General features: G+C 52.1%; 1 long non-coding RNA gene across 1 annotated transcript; it reads left to right on the top strand.

Annotated features, from left to right (window-relative positions):
* The first annotated feature begins 308 nt into the window (after positions 1-308).
* Positions 309-18015, top strand: LOC138562542 (uncharacterized). The gene is made up of 2 exons (XR_011299344.1): positions 309-445; positions 17499-18015. It is a non-coding gene; the product is annotated as an uncharacterized lncRNA (long non-coding RNA).
* Positions 18016-18248: the final 233 nt, after the last annotated feature.

Raw genomic sequence — 18248 nt, 5'->3', positions numbered from 1 at the left:
CAGAGACATCATACATGGAGAGTTAGCCCTCCATATTGTAAACAGTAAATGCGTGTGCAGGGTTCTTAGGACTTAGGGGGTCTCGCCTGGCCTCGGGTTGATGAGGGGTCCCCGGCAGCTGGTCCCGGCTATCTGACGCTGGGGGCGCTTTTGTGTGGTTAGATACTAACGGGTCTATGTAATGAGTGCATGCATCTATGGCGCGGGGGGGGGGGCTTTGCCTTATTTGCCGGACATTTGCCACCGTCGATATGGCTTTGATTTGATGACACGGAACTGCCGGGGGTGGGTCTGGCCCGTAATTTCTGCTAATCAGGATAACGCCATAGCTGGCACTAATAGGGGCTCTTTGTACATGACCCACGTGGCAGAGGTTTGGTAGCCTGGCTGCCCTCACCAGGCTGTGAAATGTGACTCACTGTCCTCACACGTATTCTGCGCTGAGGTGAATACGCACCCCCTCGCCCGAGGCACTTGTTTTCTGTAAAAAGACCCCCACACCAGTTCCCTAGAGCGCCCAGTTAATAATGCTTTTGAAAACTTAAATATCGTTGTCTGAATATAACACTCTACCTCTTAACTATTTGAATTCTAGTTGCTGTTCTCTGAATCTCAGAAAGAAAGAAAGAAAGAAAGAAAGAAAGAAAGAAAGAAAGAAAGAAAGAAAGAAAGAAAGAAAGAAAGAAAGAAAGAAAGGCAAAGAGAATCGCCTGTGGTCTAATCCTCTTTCCATTACTTGTGTCACAGCAGCTTTGCTGCCTGAGCTCTGCCAGTGATTCCGGCGCCAGGGGAGGCCTGGGGGGAGTCGGAGGGGGGGTGGGAGGGGGCGCTGCAATAGTCCATCACACAGCAGCCCCCCTGCAGCCCCCTCTTCCCCCATTCGCCCTTGGCTAGCAGCAGATGGGGAATCCCACGCAGACTGGGGGAGGGGGAGGAACCCCAAGGTGAGAAAAGGGCAGGGTGGTGACGGAAGGTCGGCCCATCCCAATAAAAGGTTCTTTATAAGGCAACCCCCCCCCCCCTCTATTTTCCAGGACTGGCTGTGAGGACACGGGATTCAGGTACCGGACCCAGCTTTTAGGTATTCGCGGGTGATCCGCGAGTCATGTCACACGCGCTCATGCACTCAAGCACAAACGCACCAAGGACACACGCCGGAGACGTGCGATGGCTCCGGTCTCCGGCTGCAACTGCCGGGCACCGCCTTTATTTTTCAACCGCGCATGCGCGAGCTCCATGAGCCTCGCGCATGCGCAACATGTGTACCCAGTACACAACACTCCTCCTCTTTCCCCAGAAACAAAACAGTTAAACACATGAACAAAACATTAACACCAAACTTGCTTGTCATCAGGAACAGGACATGTCCACGCCGTCCCGTCTAGGGAGCTGGGTCCATAATGAAGTCTCTGAACCTCAGTGGTAGCCTTCGCCCTGCCCTGCTCGGGTATCGTGGCGCCGTCTCCTCGGGTACTTCCGCCGGCTGCATGTCGGCTATTGGAGGGCCCTCTGCCTGTCCTGACCCACTCTCTAGTGCCGGAGCATGGTCCGCAGTCTCATAGGTTGTTGATAACTTGCCCTCCGACCTTCGGTTTCGTACTAAGACAGTGTCCCCCACTGCTATTTGTTTCTCGGGTAGCCGTGTCCGTGTCGTTTCTCTCTCATTCCTGGCCACTCTCTCCAATTGCACCTGCTCGTTGTTTATCACGCCTGGTTCCCGCCCTTCGGTCTCGGGTATGAGCCCTCGCGGTATTCTTCTAAAGAGTGCTTCCGCCGGGGCAACTCCCGTGGATCGGTGTGGGGTTGTCCGATACTCCCGGAGAAATTCAAACAGGTTCCTCCGGAGGTCTTCCCCTCCATTTTCGGAAATGCGAAAGATCTTATTTAAGGTGCGCATGAAGCGCTCTACCTCGCCGTTGGCCCTTGGCCACAACGGGGTGACTTTCCTGTGTTTTATCCCCTTGTCTTCACAGTATCGGGCAAACACTTGCCCCTGGAAGGGCGACCCATTGTCCGAACACAATTCCACGGGAAAGCCATGGGTGGCGAAGATCTTGTCCAACGCTGTGATGGTATGATTGCTGGCCGTGGATTCGACTAGTTCTACTTCAGGATAACGGGACCACTGGTCGGTTACAACCAGGAAGTACAGTCCTCGACCGGTGGAGCCGAAGTCAGCATGGACCGTCCCCCAGGGTAGTTCACTTCTTGCCATGGATTGCACTGGCGGCCCTCTGTCCGCTGGGCTGGTGGCCTGGCATGGGATGCACGCCCTCACAAACTCTTCAACTCTTTTCTCTAAGTCCGGGAACCAGACCTTCAGTCGGAGACGTGCCTTCATCCTGGTCATCCCCTGGTGCCCATTGTGAGCCAACTGAAGGACCTTCGCCGTGAGGGATCTGGGTATCACGATCCTGTGTCCTCTCAACAGCAGTCCGTCAGTCGTTACGGACAGATCATGACGTGCGCTCCACAAGGCCTGCAGGTCCTTCTGCACCTCTGCATTTCTCCTGGCATTGTTCAGGAGAAGGTCCTTCCATGCGCCTGATGTTACTGCTTCCTTCACCCTCAGAAATGCCTCGTCAGAGTTGGACTCGTTGGCAATTACATCCCTTGATAGTGCCATGGGCAGTGCCGATTCGACAACTAAATGAATGGAGTCCGCACAACTCGCAACTTCCGTGGTCTCCCCTGACCGCCCTGAACAGGGGTGGCGGGACAGGTAGTCAGCAGGGTTTTGGGTCCCTGGGCGGTATACCAGCTTCACTCCGTATTCCATGAGGGATAACATCCATCTCTCTATCCTCGGTGGTGGTTTGGATGACGCACCTGCCAGGATGGGCAGCAGTGGCTTGTGGTCCGTTACAACAACGACCGGCTTCCCCAGGATGTATATCCGGAAATGCTTGCAGCCCCATAATATTGCGAGAGCTTCACGTTCAATCTGGGAATACCTCCTCTCGGTGCTGGTTAGTGCCTTGCTGGCATACGCGATGGGCCTCATCGCTCCCTGTTGATCTGCCTGCAGAAGAACGGCTCCCAGCCCTACGGGACTGGCATCCACCACTATCTCCGATTCCCGGGTTGGGTTAAAGTATGCCATAGTGTCAAGTTCGGACAGGGCTTCTTTGATGGCTGTGAATGCCCTCTGCTCTTTTCCAGTCCATGCCCATGCCACGTCCTTCCTGGTGAGGGCTCGCAGCGGTTCAGAGATGGAGGCCAAGTCACGAATGAACCGTCCGCAATACGTCACCATGCCTAAAAAACTGCGAACTTCCGCCGGGGACGTGGGTGACGAAGCCTCCCTGATGTCCTTTACTTTCTTCGGATCGGGGGATATGCCCCCTGCGTGAAAAACGAATCCAAAGAACTCCAGACTGTCCCTCATGAACTCGCACTTCTCCTGGTGCAGCGTTAGCCCAAGGTCGTGTAGTCTGCGAAAGGTGTCCTCCAGGCGCTTGATGTGTTCCGCTTCCGACCTGGCGAATACAAGAATGTCATCCGACATGTTTATGACTCCTTTCAAGCCTGACAGAGCCCCTCTGATGGAATTTTGAAATACCTCCGCCGCGGAGGATATCCCGAAGCTGAGCCTCTTGTATTGATATAGTCCTTCATGGGTAGTGAAGGTCGTTATATATCTGGACTCCGGGTGGAGCTCCAGCTGGTGGTACCCGGCTCTTAAGTCCAACTTAGAGAAGACTCTAGCTCCTTGGAGCTCTCCCACGATGTCGTCCAGAGTTGGTGTGATGTGACGCTCCCTTTTTATGGCCAAATTGGGCAGTCGCATGTCAACACAAATGCGCACCGCCTCCGGTTGCTTGGGCTTTGGGGCGACAACAATCGGGGAAACCCAGGGCGTCGGCCCTTCGACCTTCTCGATAATGTCTCGTTCAATTAGGAGTTGAAGTTCCTTTTCCACCTGGGCCCTCAGGTGGAAAGGAATGCGGCGGTGTTTTAGCGCCGTCGGTCTGACCGACTTGTCGATGTGGAGCCGCACAGGATCAGCCTTTAGTTTCCCTATCCCTCTGAAGAGACCATTAAAACGTGCCAGTAGACCGTTCAGATCTGACAGGTATACAGCGAAAGTGAAGTGCACCAAGTTAAGCGCCTCCGAGGCTGCACAGCTCAGCAATGAATGCGGACTTACACTCGTGACGAAAAATCTCGCCTTGATGCTGCTCCCGCCGTGGGATACCGGGGCTATGAACACTCCTTGGATAGGTAGGGGGGCGTCCTCGCCAAATGCATATATTTGGGCTCTTGATTGAGAGAGTTTCGGCGGGCCCGCTAGGGCTTTATAGTGTCTGTCTGCGAGCACACACACCGATGCCCCCGTATCGATGAGAACTGGAGTGGGGACTTCTCCAATATTCACGGTGCATGTGGGTTTACGTCGAGTTCCGGGGCCACTTGCTATGCTGGAGATACAGAAAATTTCACCTTCTTCTTCCTCTTCTTCTTCTTCGGCGATGTTCATGTCCTGTACCTCTTGTTCCAGAGAAGAAATGCCCTTCACATTGCGGGCACCATACCTTGTGATCCTCTCTGGTCCCCTGTTGGCTGCCACGGGCATAGTGGCCCTACACATCCTGGCATAGTGTCCGGGGGCCCCACATCTGCCACATGTCCTCGACTTGGCTGGGCACTCACCCCTGTGAGGGAGATCATACCCACAGTCTGAGCAAGATGGAGAAGAGCTCGATTTCGTGGTCTTTTCCTCCGCCCTCGGTGTCCATCTGGCCTTTCCCGGCGTGAAGCGCCTGACAGCGAGTGCCTCTTCCTCCCCTTTGGGGACGCTGGCTGCGTCCATCTTTGATCCTCTGGCCTCCGCCAGTTCATGCGCCCTTCCCATGTCTAGGATCTGCCGGAGGGTTAGTCCCGGTTCTCTGAGGACTTGCCTCCTGAGTTTGCCAGAGCAGCATCCCTGCAGTAGTTGGTTTCTGACCATTTCCTCCTCATCGGCCCACCTGCAGGAGCTCGCTAGGCGTCTCAGACGGGCACAGAACTGGTCTAGCGATTCTTCGCTGCGTTGTTTTTCAGCCCCCATGACAAATCTGTCAAAATCGACATTCGCTAGTGGTAGGAAGTGATCCCTTAACGCTTGCTTAACTGCGTCATATGTTGCCACTGGAATTTCAAGGGAGTCGTATATCTTCTGGACCTCCGTGCCTGCCGAGTACATCATGATGGCAATCTTTGCCTCATCCTCTGTTTCCCCTGAGGCCCTGAACATCATTTCCAGTCTTTTAACCCACGTGAGCCATTTGGGGCCGAGTTTTGATGGTGGGCCTGTGGTGTCAAACTCGGGCATGGGCGCTAGGGTGGTGCGTACTCTGCGTGATCCTGGGGCGGCGGCACCCTCTTCTCCTGATTCATCACCCATCCTCCTGAGTACTCACAGTTAAGTCTTGACAAAAAAAAAATGGGTAATCCGACTCCCGGCTATGACAAAGATCTTCTCTGTCCACCTTTGTCTCTTCTTTTCTCACAGCCCTGCTCCAGCTGGGCTGTGAAGTGTCCAAAAATTTTTTTTTTCTTGGTTGCTGGTGACTCACAGATGGCGCACGAGCACCCAGAACGGGCCGCAACCACTGGATGACTTCACTCGAGCGCTCAAAATGGCCGCCGGCTATTTCAAGCGGTCCGCGACTGCTTCGCGCTTCGTTCCTGCGATGTTGTTGGAACGAGGTCGTGGTTCGTATCCCGCCTCGTCGCCAGTTTTAGGTATTCGCGGGTGATCCGCGAGTCATGTCACACGCGCTCATGCACTCAAGCACAAACGCACCAAGGACACACGCCGGAGACGTGCGATGGCTCCGGTCTCCGGCTGCAACTGCCGGGCACCGCCTTTATTTTTCAACCGCGCATGCGCGAGCTCCATGAGCCTCGCGCATGCGCAACATGTGTACCCAGTACACAACACCAGCGCGCGTGAGGCCTAGAAGCAGCAAGGTGGGGTGAGGTGAGGTGAGGTGAGGTGAGGTGGCTCTGCGGGGAAGATGGTGATGGGGATGGGCGGTTGCATGAGTGCAGGCAGAGAGTTTTGGCAATTTGGGGGCATGCGGGCCAGAGGCCGCTTGTGTGGATAAGGGGTCCGAGGGAGGGAACACGTGGGTCCGTGGGAATATGGGCCTAGGCGCCATGTGTGAGGCCGTTTGAATGCCAGCAATCACTTGTGGGGTGGAAGGGTGAGGGGAGTGTCTGCGGGAGTTGGGGTAGTGGGGGACGGATCAGACTTTGCGCCGTGTGGGCAGGTGATGGGTGGGTGCCGCTCAGGGGGGCTTGCGGCCGGTAGGCGAGGGATGGTCGTCCCTTAGACTGAGTAAGGGGCAGTGCCACAGCCGTGTGTGGCCATGCATTCGGGTGACCATGGCAGAGTGCCAGGGTCTGTGCCATGCGCGTGGCGGCCTCCCATTGGTTGGCGGGGGCTACCGTGTGTTACTTGTCACAGTTGAGGGTCTGCAGGGCTCGCGTGTTTGGTTCTGCTATGTCCAGGTGTTGTACTGTACATTAATGATCCCCGCAACTCTTGAGTTCAAACGCTCCTTTCTGCCACACAAATAAATGCATAGGCCATGCAACCACGCACAAACACACCGAGATGTCTCCCATCCTCCACCCAACGGAAGCAACAGAGCCGTGCATCTGTTAAACGTACCGAGAAGAATCATTTGGTGACTTCATACCGTGTGTATATCGCCTAGATGCCGCACGTTTCTAAGCGCTGTACATGTTTTACTTGCCATCATTGCACACCTGTGGTACTGAACGAATCATTCTGGGGCATGGGGCGAAGGGCTGAGCCCCCCTGGCCGTGTCCTGCTTCCATGGCAAAAGCATTGCAATTGAATTATCTACCCAGTAAATAGTTGGACGCCCCAACCATGCCCCCCGGCCCCTCTCCATTATCAACTGCAACTATTGGAGAAGTTGCCCAGCTTTCCAATAAAGCCACGCTCCCACCTACTATTTAGTGATTGGTTCTGTGGCCTTGTTGGTAAGCATATACCTATAGTTGCAATGTAAAGGCCGTATCCTAGCTCAGTCTGTTGAGTGCATGCTGCAGACGGCGCTTCATCTTTGTGTGGTTAAAGATGAACACTAGGGTGTGTCCTAACTCTTGTCATATGGTGCAGTGAGGACCCAGGCTGAGTCCGGGTTCAGTTCGCATGGCGTGTGTTCCACTAGAGGCCGGGGTACCGCTGTGGAGGGGGTTTGGGGGGGTCGCATCACTCGCAGAGATGCTCATTTCAGATTGAGGGCAACATGGGATGGGTTGGCATAGCGATGGTCCGCTGAAAGGGATTGTGGGTGGGGGGGTCTTGATCAGTATTTGCGGCCGCTACTGTGGCAGCAGTGCTTAAGGGGTTCCTGTGCTTAGCCTCTGGCCCCAGTTGGGGAGAGGGTTTCCTCGTGCGTGGCTTATTGATGGGTTCAAACGCGGTGCGGGGAGCTCCCATGTTTGGTGGCGCGGGTGGGTGCGTTGGGTGTTGTGTAAGGGGATGGCAATGGGCAGAGTACTGCAGGCGCGTGCCCGCTGAGACAACGTGGCCTTTGGGTGTTGTGCAGGTGGCCTCCACCGTGGGAGGCTTACAGGTGTTGCCCTGGGGAGACTGCCCCTCCCCCCATCCTCCCAGGACAGATGTTGCTGCAGACCAGTGGCCCCTCGTTGTGCGCGTTCCAGCACCATGCTTGCCCTTCCCCCTTGGGACCACAGATACCAGAATGCAATGGGGATTTATAGCGAATGTCGGGAAGGGAACCTTATGCTCGGGGCAATGTTCATAGAAGTGCTTGCACCAGGTTGCTCTTGTTGCTGGATGGGGGAGGGGAGGTTGTGGGTGCTGTGGGTGGCCCGTGCGGGGCAGAGCAGGGTCTGGTCGCGGGAAGAAGGGGTAGGGTCACCGGGTAGGTGCCGCTCTTGTGCGAGCCGAATGGTGCTTTGGGATCCATTGGGGGAAGCGCGCTGGTTGCCTTTTGACTGGGATTGCATGGAAGGGCCGGTGCATTCTGGGTGTTGAAGTCTTGCTTCGCGTCAGTGCACGCAGTTTTCGGTCGTCGTGTATTGCAGACGCTCCTGTTCTCCCCCACTTCTTATACAATGGTTACGTTAGGGTGTGTCCAGCGACTCCTTTACTTAGCCCCCCCCTCCTCGAAACGTCACTGTCCCGCATCAACGGTGGGCGGGGGAGGAGACGTTAAAAGTCCTGCCACTTCCTCCCCCAAATAGCAGTGTGTGCATGTCCATACAGTTTCATTCACGCCCCCAAACCGCCCCCCGCCCGCCCCTCTAAGCTGAGTCATGGCGGATTAGCAGCGCTCTAGTCCAGTATTAGTGCCCTGGCCTCGCCGTATCTTGCACTCGATAGGTGTTTGTTGAAGAATGAACGCATCTGCTTCTTGGAGCTACATGGGGGTCGGGAAATGACATGAAGTAGTTGCGTTTAGTTTCAGGCAAATCGGGACACATTGCACCATTAATTCAATGACTTACCTTTGCTGTAATTCTTTGTCCACCTCCCCCTGGGGTGCTGCCCCATGGGCGCTTTGAAACAGTTGTGCTTATTGTATAACCGCTAACAAGTGACCGATAAATAGAATATCAATTTTGAATCCAGACGGGAAGCTCTTGCCTTCTAGTTCTGTTACTTCTCAGGTCTTCTGTATGTTTTTATCGAAATCCTTGAGTTCCAGAGCCCCCCCCCCTCCTATTCTGATTATCGCTCTAAAGCGATTCTCCACATCCACATCTCTCCACCTGCCGTGTCTTGAAGTAACTGTTACTATTCAACAGAATTAAGAAAGCTGTGAGCAGTCTCACATTAGGCCAGTCTCACATTAGGCCAGTCTCACATTAGGCCAGTCTCACATTAGGTCAGTCTCACATTAGGCCAGTCTCGGGGTCTTGACTGCCTCCCTGCTGAGTTATTCCTTTTTCTGATCTGATATCCCCTTACTTGCTGGAGTCATACTCTCATTGTGGACACTTTGTTAAAGATGAGATGTAGGACCCTGCTCTAAAGCTTTGCTTATTCCTTTTCCCAATCAATTCAGAGTCCGACCTTCTCTCTAATCGTGGAGACACTTGTGTCTTCCCCTGTTCATGAATAGTCAGGGTTTCCATCATCAGCCTCCTGGACTTTCTGCTGCAAGCTCTGCCATGGCATGCTACAGGCTCCCTGTTTTATTGCTTTAGTTATAATCTTTTACTCGTCTCCCTCTGCCCATATGTCTGGGACACGTTGCTATGGTGATGTCAGGGACACCACGTCACTATGGTGAATGTGGTGTTGTGCACCAGGAACGTGGACATCATGTCTGCCACTGTTCTCCCGCACACTAGACGCAATTGTATCTGCAGTGCCTGGCTGCAGGCTGATGCAGGGCACCAGGATCTTTTACTCTGCTTTACCCGCTATGGAATTTGCTGGCTCTCTCTCTCTCTGCTCTGCCGCAGATGCTGCCCGGGTCATCCTGCCGTGTATATCTGCTGTTTCCTTCTCTTTGTTCAGTTTTCTTCCCTTACTTTCCACTTTCTCCCTTTCTGGAATGTGCCCTGCCTTCGCCCTCACTTCCACGTGCAAGATCCCCCGCACACATTTATTTATTTCCTGTGGGCATCGCGGCACTGTTACAGGAATATGTCTCTTAGTTGCATATTTATAATGTGCTTAATACCCGGGTATCAAACCTGTGGTGCTTCGTGTCTTCTTGTTTCAAAGGCGAGCAGGTTGCCACTGAGCTATCCTCCCGGTACATTTGCCCATTACACATGCAATATGTGTGCAGGTCACTGCAGAGACTCTTTGTGTGAAACTCATCTCCCCCACAGCCACTAGGCGGGCATGTGTGCGTACGCGTGCGTGTGTGTGTACTGTTAGCGAGCTTGTCAGTGAGAATGCTGCAACTCACTCTCAAGGTTAGTAGTTCAATTCCCAGTTTTCTCCTCCAAATCCCATAGGATCGCATGAAATCAAAGTGACACCTGCAGGTGTGCTCTGGGTACTCATGCCTTGGCATTGCCACGAGAATGGATTGAGTGCACACATAGGCAAACAACGATTGCAAGCTATGTGTCTACCCTTGCATACCACACTCCACCTGTGTGTGTGTATATACCAAATGTTTCGGCCTATTGGCGTTCCACCTAGGACCCAAAACTCAAAATGTGCTATTTCTATTGCAAGGGTGGAGAAGTATGAGTCTGACACAGTGGTGGCATGCTTGTTGGCAAAGGCTTTATTATAAAATTAAATAAAAGGAAAAACCTATCTTGCCCTATTTCTATGAGTGGTTGCCCTACCTCCACAAAAACCCTAAAGACTCTGTTAGGAAGTCCGTAAAAGTATAATGCCCACCGTCCTGCGTCTAAACCTATTTCCATCCCTTACACTAAACTAACTGAGAAAAAAGTGGGCCTCTTCTTGATGCAGAATGAGGCTTCTCTCGCTCTCTGGTCACAGCCCTATAAAGATCAGTGACCCAGTTCCCAATTATGAAAGGGGGGGTCTCCTCCCCCTTGTTTCTTCCTCAAACTGTAGAGCCAAGGCTGGTACACTATCCTGTCGGACTTGACTGTAGAATTCAGAACTCTAGCAAATATCTCGTCCTTTTGAAATGGGTTCTCAACCCTTGTTTTCAGCCTCTTCTACTCTTCCACATGGGTCCCAGATCCCTCTGGGCTGTCACTGGTTCCCCCTCAACTTGTTCTCTCTCTCGGGTTCTCCTCGACTCTTTCACATTGGTCTCCGATCCCTCGGCGCTGTCTAGTGTTCTCTCAGACTCTTTCACATGGGTCTCAGATCCCTCAGGGCTGTCTCAGGATCTCCTCGACTTGTTCTGTCATTCCTTTCTCTCCTGTGTGGGTCCCAGACCTCTTTTTATCCCCTCGGGCTCTCCCTGACATGCTTTTGGCCACATACGCTTGAAAGTGTCTCTTCCTCTTGTATGGGTCCATAACTCTTGTGCCCTGCCTTTGCGGGCCTTGTCCACTTTCATATGGGTCCCAGACCCTGGTGTGTTGCTCTGTCAAACAGAACAGACTTGGTGTACTCTCCAGCCAGGTACTGTTCCACGTAGGATATGTTATACAGTTAGATCCAGCTTTTCTTTTCCCTTATATTGCTTTTGTGTCTCTTAACCAGCTTTGCTTCTGAGATTCACTTGGGTCCCAGATCCCTGTTTGCTGGTCTTCCAGGACACTTGGTTTACTCTCCTGAAAAGTGTTTACTGATGCTGTATGTCTCTTTGTATCTCTTGGGTTCCTTGACCCCTGCATTATCAACTTCCACTCGTATTGGGTTCTCGACCCTCCTTAGGTTCCCCTGGTTCGGTTCCCTGCCCCCCTCATGGACCACGGCAGCACCTGTACCTTGTTTTCGGTTTCCTGCTGTGTGGCATGTTCCTCAAGCTCCTCCGAATCTCTGTGCATCCTTCCAATCCCCCGTCTCTCCTTGCACTGTCTGCGGCATTCCTGCTTCTCCTTTATTTAGTCGGGCTGCACGGCTTCGCTCCACGAGGCATCTCAAGCCTTCCACTCTCTTGGGTTCTCTTCTGCTTCTCGTGGTCAGCTGGGTTTTTGGCAGCTCCTTCAGACGGCAGCTTCATTCCACTGTCTTCCCGGTCTACAGCTTCTTCCTGTGTTTCTCCATCTACTGCATTCAGACTTCACTCTCGGTCTCTACGGGGCAAGCTCATTGTTTCTAGGCATTAGACACAAGTGTAGGTAGATGGGGACAGTGGAAGTATGCATGAATTGTGTGTTTTGATTGAGGGGCATACACATAAGGTGGTGTGGGAGGAGGCGTGATATTGATGTGCTGTTGTGGGGGTGAAGGGATGCTGAGCGAGCTTCCCATATATGTTGTGAATACACCCTACTGTGTATTCTTCTGTCTTCTTTCCCATCCCCACCTCCTGCATTATTGTTCCATGAGGATCGTACAGGGGTGGAAGAGGGATGCTACTGAAGGGGGTGCCTGACACAAAATAACATTGCAGATGAACAACCATCAACCAGCCTCAGATCTTCACCAGCACTAAGAGTTCGAAGATGGGGACCTCCTAACTGCCAGCCCTTGTCGCATCACCTGGAAGCGGCATAAATCGTGGAGCTTGAAATCCTTGCAGCTTATTATGAAAATAGCACTTGTGGTAGGATTTTCATTTTAGATCACAAATAGCGTTGCTATGAAAGAGTGCTTTTAATTCTTAAATGCTCATCTAAATTCACCAACAACCGTGTGGGATTGAGCTGCGTATTATACTGCCTACCATCATTCTGAGGCAGTCTGCATTGTGGCTATGTGTGCAACTTTCACATGGCTCCTTGTTTTCCTGGCACTACGCAGCATTTTGAAGATGGCCGCCTTCTTCTCATTTTGAGAAGGCCCCCGGACGTCATCCTCACTCACCTCCCTCTTCTTGACAGGCTCGTTCTTCCTTAATTTGGCCTATCCGGGACCGGCAGGCTTTAGCTGGCCCCCTTTTCAAAGGCCCACAGCTACGGCCCTGTCTTCTCCTGTCTGGTCCTGGCTGAGCTTTGTGGCCTCCCTCTTTCCCAACCCCTCATGATGCACCTGGAGGTGGGGTTCCCTATACTGGCACTCCTGGGCTATGTGACCCTCCCCCCCACCCGTTCAGCAATGACGTAAGTGAGGACCTGTTTCTATGCTGCCTGCACCATCTTCTGAACATTGAGTCTCTCCCAAAAACCTTATTAACTATCCTCTGAAAACATTTTCCTCTTACTGTTGTATCTTGGACTTCACCCTACTGCCACACCCCAGTACTAACCTGCTTATATACCTGTTGACCCACAAAAAAATCATATTTTGGCTGTGTGCACATATTGATGTCCTGCTGCTGTTTTAAAATGTGTAATGTAGCAGTGTGCATAACCTGCTTCATGAGTATGTCCAGTCTGCTTGTTCCTCCACCCCCCTCAGTTCCCATTGACACTCTGTTCTGTTACTCCCTTCCGCCCTCCTCAGTCTTGTGCCCTGTCTCTCCCCACCTCTACCTACAGCTCTCCCCGCACCTCTGTAACCTCAGCCTGGTTAAGTGCACCTTACTCTTTGCAGTTCACTATGGTGCTCTCTATCTCGCCTATCTTCTCTAACTGCTTCTCTATCTCTTATCCTCCTCCCCTGACCAGGTCCGCCAGGAAGAAACTCAAGAAGGACATACTGGGCTCTAACCCATTCCTTCGATTGCAGGCACCCATGTCTCTGCCTCTGCCAGAGAGACTCTCACCGACATACACTTTATTGTTCCCTCACCCGACCTATGGACTCTCCATATGAACGCTCTTGTCTTCCTCACCCATCAATTGCCCTCTCCACCTCCAGGGTCATCATTAATGTCTACCGCAATGGTACCGTCATTGTACGGTGTCCTCAGCCCAACCTTCTACTCTTTGATAGGCTCCTCCCCTGCCTTTTCACCCTCCCTCTGCCTTCTGCACCAGTTCCTCCCGCAGCCCTGACCCCCTTGCCAGCTGTGCCCACCATGGCCCCCTTGCCGCCTTATAACCACCTTTCAACCTACGCCGCGGTATCCTTGCTGCCACCCCACACATTGACAACCCCATCAGCCTCCTCCTCCTTGGTGAACCTGCCACCCACTAACACAGTATCTGGGGCTCCCTTGCCCCCTGCGGCCCCTACTGCACTGGCTCCCTTCTCAATCACTATGGTCCTGGCTCCCTTGCCGGCATTGACTACTCTGCCCCCTTCTACCTCTGTCCCTCAGACACTCTTGTCACTTATGCGGGTGAGGGGACCACTGTAACCTGCTCCCATCCGTAAGCCTTTCACCGATGGCAATCTGCTCCACATTGCCACACTTAACACTTGCTCAGCTGTCAAACACTCCTCTGACATCTGCAACCTCCTTGACCTCCTGGATCCTGATGTTCTTGCCCTCACTGAAACCTGGTCCAAGGAGTTTTGACACACTTCTCCCAGAAGGTTACAAGATACTCTCTCTGCCTAGACTAAACACACCAGGTGGGGGAGTAGCACTGATCTTTTGGGAATGGATCCCTGTGTCTGTCATTCCCATGCAGACCTACACATCCTTTGAGTGCCTGGTCTGCAGGCTCTCCCTCTCTCCTAACTCCTCACTCCTGCTGGCTACCTTCTATAACCCACCTGGTCAGCCCTCCCTCTTCCTCTCAGAATGGTCTGACCTGACCTCCTCCCTCCTTTCTTCCTCTTCTCGACTCCTCCTACTGGGTGATCTGAACATCCATCCCAACTCACCTGATTCTTCAGGACCTTTCTGCAACCTTTGCGACTCTCTCTCTCTCTTTCCATCTTACCCTCACTGCCAAAGCACAGCACTGGCCACACCTTGGATGCTCTCATCTCAACTGAAATTCCTCTATCTATCCCTCTCACTACTTCACTCTCCTGTACTGATCACGCTCTCCTCTCTTCTCACTTGAAGCTCTCCTCACCTCTCGCATCGGTAAGCCCAGCACTATGTCTCCTGCCTTCAAGGTCATCTGACCCATGAAAAGAGTGTCAGTAGCTGCCTTTGCCTCCACCTACTCTGCACATTCCACTCCTGTGGCTGACTTCCACCCTGACACACCCCTCTCTCACTTTAACCCCTCAGTTTCCAAAACTCTTAATATTCTTGTCCCTGTCATGAGGGTATGACTGAACCCTACCAAAAGTGCGACGTTTGGTATGACTCCGAACTGGCTGCCCTTAAACGCAAGTGCAGGGCAGCCGAATAGAAATGGGATTCCCGGGGGCATCCTCTGACATACTGGCCTGCCGCCCCATCCAAAGGCTTCCATGAAAAGATTCTTTATTCAAGCCCGCATCTCTGTGGCATCCAATAAAATGGATGAACCTTTCAAAGTCTGTAAGGAATCAGCCAACCCTGCTGCAGTCTCCTCCACCATTTCACCCACCTAGGCCCTTTGCTCGGCCCTGGCTGCACACTTCAACTCAAAAACACAGGATATCCTATCCTCACTCTCTTCCTCACCACCTCATGCAGCAACATCTCTTGTACCACCCTTGGCCATCTCAACCCCCCCCCTTCTCTCTTCTCTCACTCTTATCACACCTGAGGAGGTCACTAGACAAGTCTTGTCTACGAAAGCCTCTTCCAAGCAGGTGGGACTCCTGTTCCTCCAAAACCACCAAGGACAACATTGACTCTCTCGCCCCAGCCTTAGCCGACCTCTGCAACCCCTCCTTCCCCAATGGAGTTTTCCCCACTGCTCTTAAGCACTCCCTTGTGCACCCTCTCCTCAAAAAGCCTTCTGCTGACCCTTCCATTCCGGCCAACTATAGCCCGATCTCTATCACTCCTTTTCTGGGCAAACTCCTAGAGAAGTTGGCTATTTCCCAGTTTACCCTCCACACGGAATCTGTTGGCTGTCTTCTATGACCACCAGTTTGGCTTTAGAGCATCCAGAGGCACAGGAACTGCTCTTCTGAACACACGTGAAGAGCTGATCTCAAATCTTGATTTTAACTGTCCCTCTGTCCTCATTCTACTTGACCTCTCCCTTGCCTTCGATACGGTGAACCACAACACCCTCATCGCACGCCTCTGTGATATCCTGGGCATCACTGATCAGGCCCTGGCGTGGCAATTCTCCTTTCTCTCAGACAGCCCATCCCAAGTGGAACTAGGGCCTTTTATCTCTTCCCTATCACTCTCTCTACTTGCAGTGTTCCCCAGGGACCTAACCTACCCCCCCTTGTTTTTCAATGGCAACAATGCAGCTCCCTGGCCTATATGATAGACACCTTCACATCCAACTTTTAGCGTTACGTGGGTGACACGCAGCTCTCTTTCAGGCTACCGTTGGCCTCTTCCTCACTCATACCTGACTGTAAGACAGATTGTCCTCATCGGGACCCCTGCTCCTGCCTCCCTTGGCCCTGCGCTTCCACCTACCAACGAGGCAAAAAACCTGGGGGTCATCTTCGACTCCACTCTCTCCTTCTCGTCTCACATCGCTACCAGCTGCACCTTCTCAGAGGTATTCTACCTTTTCTCACCTTCCCCCAGAAGCTCACCATCTCTAGAGCCCTGGTCCTCTCTAGGCTTGACTATTGCTACAGCCTCTTTCACAACCTGCCCTCTTCTACTCTCCGTCCTCTTCAACTCATCCGGAAACAGAACTGCAAGACTTACCCTTGGCCTCAAGCCCAGGGACCTCATCTCGCCGGTGCTAAAATCCCTTCACTGGCTCCCCATGGCTGCAAGGATTAAGTTCAAGACCCTTTGCATTGTCCACAAGGCTTTCTGGGGCCCGGGCCACTCTATATGCAACCTTCTCTTCCTAAATACTCGCCTTCCCGAGCCCTCTGCTCATCTTCCTCCAACTGCGGGTGAGCCATTTCTCCAAGCAGAGACTTGGGGGTGAGAACTTTATCCTCTGCAGGTGCCTCCTCTGGAACAGCCCCCCTACCTATCTCCGTCTTGAGCCAGATCACCTTAAGTTCTGGAAACTCCTCAAGACTTTCCTCTTCTCCTCCTCCTCCTCTCTCCCCCTCCCCTGATAACCTCCTCTTTCTGCTCTCTCGCTCTCTCTCCTCTACTTCTGCTCAGTTTCGCTGCCTGGTGCACCTTCAGAGTGTCGCAAGTCCCAAGCTTTCCTCGCCAGTCTCCTGCACTTGCCCCCGGGCCTTGCACTTGCCACAGCACTACTGCACTTTGGTTACGACCCATGAGAGTGGTATCTCTCTGCACTTAACCCATGTTCTGAAGGGACTGGGCGCACTTGACCCTATTGCCCCGCCTAAGCTCTTCTTTTTCTGTTCACCTGCATGAACTGAATGTACCATGCCTAGTAAGATCATTTGTCTTGTCATCCCTATGTCTCCCCCTCCCATGCATAGTTGCGCTTTGAAACACTGCGTGTAAGTGTATAATAAATAATCAATCAATCAATCAATCAATCAATCAAAAGGGTGTATTTCACCTCAGGGTTCTGCTGGCACCATCGATAAGTTGAGCTTTGCTCTCAGTCTTTGAGATTTTCCTTTGCACCCCACACTGGGATATATCCCAGCTGATGACAGTTATCCATCTACAGTTCCTTGTGACTCTACCTTTCTAGCCTGGGAGTCCTTCGCGATGTCTCTCTTGCGGTAAAACATGTTTTGTGCGCTCAAGTTGGTTAGTAGTACCGCTGTTACCCTAGTAGTAACTGGAAATATTAACAGTACTTTAAAATCATTTCTCTTCTATGTGCTGCTCCTCAGAGCTGAGCTGCAGCTTCATTAATACAATATTTTTTTGTGATATATTACAAGTGTCTATAAATGCAATATACAGTGTAAGTGTCCTGGCTGTGTCAACCAATTACCTGTGGCTCTAGTCTACAAAATGTGTAAGTACATTAACTGTGCCCTTATTCTGCTAAATTAAGTTAAAGAATGTTTTTTTGATGAATTAATGATCATTGTTGCAGAGCATATTTCCAATCGCTGTCTAATGTCCTTTCTCTTCTGCTTTAGCTCCAGTTGATTGGTCATAAAGATGGCTCTGGAAACAACACTGTTGGTGTTCCTCCTGCTGGGGGCGTTCTCCGGCACTTTCTCCCAAACATACTGCAAACCCCCTGCTGGAGAGAGTCGCCCTCAGACTTTCCAGCGACAGCATTACGACAATCCGAAGACAAACCACGGAAACAATTACTGCGGTGCAATGATGCACAAAAGGTGTATGACAAACCAAGACCCCCCGAAGACAAAGTGCAAAGAGACCAATACGTTTGTCCACGCCCCCAAGAAAACCATCCAATCAGTGTGCAGCAATGGCGGCACACCTTACAAAAATAGCGCTAACCTGAGAGTGAGTAATGCGCCTTTCAGTGTCACGACCTGCAAGATCAAAGGCAATTCTGGGACCCACCCATGCGAGTACAAAGCGAACTCTGACACCAGGAAAATCGTCATTGGGTGTGAAAATGGATTGCCTACGCACTATGATGAAGGCATAATTGTGCCAAAATAAAGCAGATGATTGACACCTGTTCCTGTTACTCTCTCTTTTCTCAACAAAACCATGTTATTTTGGGGAAAAAGCAGAGCCATCCATAATATGTATTTTATGCTGCAGCCGGTTGGCTTTCATTGCACTAAAAAGATCAGCATTTGGATGAGGCCAGGTAAACGCTTGCACTATTCTGCAGTATGTTTGGACTTGTCTTGTTGATGCAATAAATTCTCATCCTACAAAACACACCTCTCAACAAAGTTCACTAT

Source organism: Ambystoma mexicanum, unplaced genomic scaffold (genome assembly GCF_040938575.1).
Source record: "Ambystoma mexicanum isolate Mex_15411 unplaced genomic scaffold, UKY_AmexF1_1 Mex_scaf63, whole genome shotgun sequence".
NCBI classification, from domain to species: domain Eukaryota; kingdom Metazoa; phylum Chordata; class Amphibia; order Caudata; family Ambystomatidae; genus Ambystoma; species Ambystoma mexicanum.
This window is presented reverse-complemented; position numbering and strand designations above follow the sequence as displayed.